This window comes from Pimephales promelas, chromosome 3, assembly GCF_988280905.1.
Source record: "Pimephales promelas chromosome 3, fPimPro1.hap1.1, whole genome shotgun sequence".
NCBI classification, from domain to species: Eukaryota; Metazoa; Chordata; class Actinopteri; order Cypriniformes; family Leuciscidae; genus Pimephales; species Pimephales promelas.
Window position 1 is genome coordinate 45,387,737 of NC_142771.1, and position 2,500 is coordinate 45,390,236.

Here is a 2,500-nt window from a genome sequence, read left to right on the forward strand (position 1 = left end):
AGTACTTGGATGGGAGACCGCCTGGGAATACCAGGTGCTGTAAGCTTTATATAGTTTACTACCCTAATGTTTTAACTATTCAAATAGCCCAATTTTGGCAGCAGATTTCGCTTACGGCCATACCACCTTGAGAACGCCCGAACTCGTCTGATCTCGGAAGCTAAGCAGGGTCGGGCCTGGTTAGTACTTGGATGGGAGACCGCCTGGGAATACCAGGTGCTGTAAGCTTTATTGTTTAAAAAAAAAAAAAAGAGTCAATGAAATGTTTCAAAAATCCTAAATTGTCTTTTTTCCCCTCAAAATTCCTGAAATAGTCTCTCAGTTTCTTCAGAAAGCCTGAAAGAGTCTCTTTTTTTCTTCTTCAAATAGCCCAATTTTGGCTGCAGATTTCGCTTACGGCCATACCACCTTGAGAACGCCCGAACTCGTCTGATCTCGGAAGCTAAGCAGGGTCGGGCCTGGTTAGTACTTGGATGGGAGACCGCCTGGGAATACCAGGTGCTGTAAGCTTTATGTAGTTTACTACCCTAATGTTCTAACCATTCAAATAGCCCAATTTTGGCAGCAGATTTCGCTTACGGCCATACCACCTTGAGAACGCCCGAACTCGTCTGATCTCGGAAGCTAAGCAGGGTCGGGCCTGGTTAGTACTTGGATGGGAGACCGCCTGGGAATACCAGGTGCTGTAAGCTTTATGTAGTTTACTACCCTAATGTTCTAACCATTCAAATAGCCCAATTTTGGCAGGAGATTTCGCTTACGACCATACCACCTTGAGAACGCCCGAACTCGTCTGATCTCGGAAGCTAAGCAGGGTCGGGCCTGGTTAGTACTTGGATGGGAGACCGCCTGGGAATACCAGGTGCTGTAAGCTTTATGTAGTTTACTACCCTAATGTTCTAACCATTCAAATAGCCCAATTTTGGCAGCAGATTTCGCTTACGGCCATACCACCTTGAGAACGCCCGAACTCGTCTGATCTCGGAAGCTAAGCAGGGTCGGGCCTGGTTAGTACTTGGATGGGAGACCGCCTGGGAATACCAGGTGCTGTAAGCTTTATATAGTTTACTACCCTAATGTTCTAACCATTCAAATAGCCCAATTTTGGCAGCAGATTTCGCTTACGGCCATACCACCTTGAGAACGCCCGAACTCGTCTGATCTCGGAAGCTAAGCAGGGTCGGGCCTGGTTAGTACTTGGATGGGAGACCGCCTGGGAATACCAGGTGCTGTAAGCTTTATATAGTTTACTACCCTAATGTTTTAACTATTCAAATAGACCAATTTTGGCAGCAGATTTCGCTTACGGCCATACCACCTTGAGAACGCCCGAACTCGTCTGATCTCGGAAGCTAAGCAGGGTCGGGCCTGGTTAGTACTTGGATGGGAGACCGCCTGGGAATACCAGGTGCTGTAAGCTTTATATAGTTTACTACCCTAATGTTCTAACCATTCAAATAGCCCAATTTTGGCAGCAGATTTCGCTTACGGCCATACCACCTTGAGAACGCCCGAACTCGTCTGATCTCGGAAGCTAAGCAGGGTCGGGCCTGGTTAGTACTTGGATGGGAGACCGCCTGGGAATACCAGGTGCTGTAAGCTTTATATAGTTTACTACCCTAATGTTTTAACTATTCAAATAGCCCAATTTTGGCAGCAGATTTCGCTTACGGCCATACCACCTTGAGAACGCCCGAACTCGTCTGATCTCGGAAGCTAAGCAGGGTCGGGCCTGGTTAGTACTTGGATGGGAGACCGCCTGGGAATACCAGGTGCTGTAAGCTTTATTGTTTAAAAAAAAAAAAAAGAGTCAATGAAATGTTTCAAAAATCCTAAATTGTCTTTTTTCCCCTCAAAATTCCTGAAATAGTCTCTCAGTTTCTTCAGAAAGCCTGAAAGAGTCTCTTTTTTTTCTTCTTCAAATAGCCCAATTTTGGCTGCAGATTTCGCTTACGGCCATACCACCTTGAGAACGCCCGAACTCGTCTGATCTCGGAAGCTAAGCAGGGTCGGGCCTGGTTAGTACTTGGATGGGAGACCGCCTGGGAATACCAGGTGCTGTAAGCTTTATGTAGTTTACTACCCTAATGTTCTAACCATTCAAATAGCCCAATTTTGGCAGCAGATTTCGCTTACGGCCATACCACCTTGAGAACGCCCGAACTCGTCTGATCTCGGAAGCTAAGCAGGGTCGGGCCTGGTTAGTACTTGGATGGGAGACCGCCTGGGAATACCAGGTGCTGTAAGCTTTATGTAGTTTACTACCCTAATGTTCTAACCATTCAAATAGCCCAATTTTGGCAGCAGATTTCGCTTACGACCATACCACCTTGAGAACGCCCGAACTCGTCTGATCTCGGAAGCTAAGCAGGGTCGGGCCTGGTTAGTACTTGGATGGGAGACCGCCTGGGAATACCAGGTGCTGTAAGCTTTATGTAGTTTACTACCCTAATGTTCTAACCATTCAAATAGCCCAATTTTGGCAGCAGATTTCGCTTAC

At 46.8% G+C, this 2,500-nt stretch overlaps 14 non-coding genes across 14 annotated transcripts in view; all 14 read left to right on the top strand.

Annotated features, from left to right (window-relative positions):
* The window catches only part of LOC148985542 (5S ribosomal RNA), a 119-nt gene extending 73 nt beyond the window's left edge, over positions 1 to 46 (top strand). Inside the window, exon 1 of the ribosomal RNA XR_016166020.1 lies at positions 1 to 46. This exon is cut by the window's left edge and continues 73 nt beyond it. This is a non-coding gene — a ribosomal RNA (5S ribosomal RNA).
* Positions 47 to 109: 63 nt separating this feature from the next.
* On the top strand, positions 110 to 228 carry LOC148985543 (5S ribosomal RNA). The gene has a single exon (XR_016166021.1). It is a non-coding gene; the product is annotated as a 5S ribosomal RNA (ribosomal RNA).
* Positions 229 to 391: 163 nt separating this feature from the next.
* LOC148985544 (5S ribosomal RNA) lies at positions 392 to 510 on the top strand. Its single transcript, XR_016166022.1, has one exon. It is a non-coding gene; the product is annotated as a 5S ribosomal RNA (ribosomal RNA).
* A 63-nt stretch (positions 511 to 573) lies between these two features.
* LOC148985545 (5S ribosomal RNA) lies at positions 574 to 692 on the top strand. The gene has a single exon (XR_016166024.1). It is a non-coding gene; the product is annotated as a 5S ribosomal RNA (ribosomal RNA).
* Positions 693 to 755: 63 nt separating this feature from the next.
* Positions 756 to 874, top strand: LOC148985546 (5S ribosomal RNA). The gene has a single exon (XR_016162773.1). It is a non-coding gene; the product is annotated as a 5S ribosomal RNA (ribosomal RNA).
* Positions 875 to 937: 63 nt separating this feature from the next.
* Positions 938 to 1,056, top strand: LOC148985547 (5S ribosomal RNA). Its single transcript, XR_016166025.1, has one exon. It is a non-coding gene; the product is annotated as a 5S ribosomal RNA (ribosomal RNA).
* A 63-nt stretch (positions 1,057 to 1,119) lies between these two features.
* LOC148985548 (5S ribosomal RNA) lies at positions 1,120 to 1,238 on the top strand. The gene has a single exon (XR_016166026.1). It is a non-coding gene; the product is annotated as a 5S ribosomal RNA (ribosomal RNA).
* Positions 1,239 to 1,301: 63 nt separating this feature from the next.
* Positions 1,302 to 1,420, top strand: LOC148985549 (5S ribosomal RNA). The gene has a single exon (XR_016166027.1). It is a non-coding gene; the product is annotated as a 5S ribosomal RNA (ribosomal RNA).
* A 63-nt stretch (positions 1,421 to 1,483) lies between these two features.
* Positions 1,484 to 1,602, top strand: LOC148985550 (5S ribosomal RNA). Its single transcript, XR_016166028.1, has one exon. It is a non-coding gene; the product is annotated as a 5S ribosomal RNA (ribosomal RNA).
* Positions 1,603 to 1,665: 63 nt separating this feature from the next.
* LOC148985551 (5S ribosomal RNA) lies at positions 1,666 to 1,784 on the top strand. The gene has a single exon (XR_016166029.1). It is a non-coding gene; the product is annotated as a 5S ribosomal RNA (ribosomal RNA).
* A 164-nt stretch (positions 1,785 to 1,948) lies between these two features.
* Positions 1,949 to 2,067, top strand: LOC148985552 (5S ribosomal RNA). The gene has a single exon (XR_016166030.1). It is a non-coding gene; the product is annotated as a 5S ribosomal RNA (ribosomal RNA).
* A 63-nt stretch (positions 2,068 to 2,130) lies between these two features.
* LOC148985553 (5S ribosomal RNA) lies at positions 2,131 to 2,249 on the top strand. Its single transcript, XR_016166031.1, has one exon. It is a non-coding gene; the product is annotated as a 5S ribosomal RNA (ribosomal RNA).
* A 63-nt stretch (positions 2,250 to 2,312) lies between these two features.
* LOC148985554 (5S ribosomal RNA) lies at positions 2,313 to 2,431 on the top strand. Its single transcript, XR_016162774.1, has one exon. It is a non-coding gene; the product is annotated as a 5S ribosomal RNA (ribosomal RNA).
* A 63-nt stretch (positions 2,432 to 2,494) lies between these two features.
* The window catches only part of LOC148985555 (5S ribosomal RNA), a 119-nt gene continuing 113 nt past the window's right edge, over positions 2,495 to 2,500 (top strand). Inside the window, exon 1 of the ribosomal RNA XR_016161344.1 lies at positions 2,495 to 2,500. This exon is cut by the window's right edge and continues 113 nt beyond it. This is a non-coding gene — a ribosomal RNA (5S ribosomal RNA).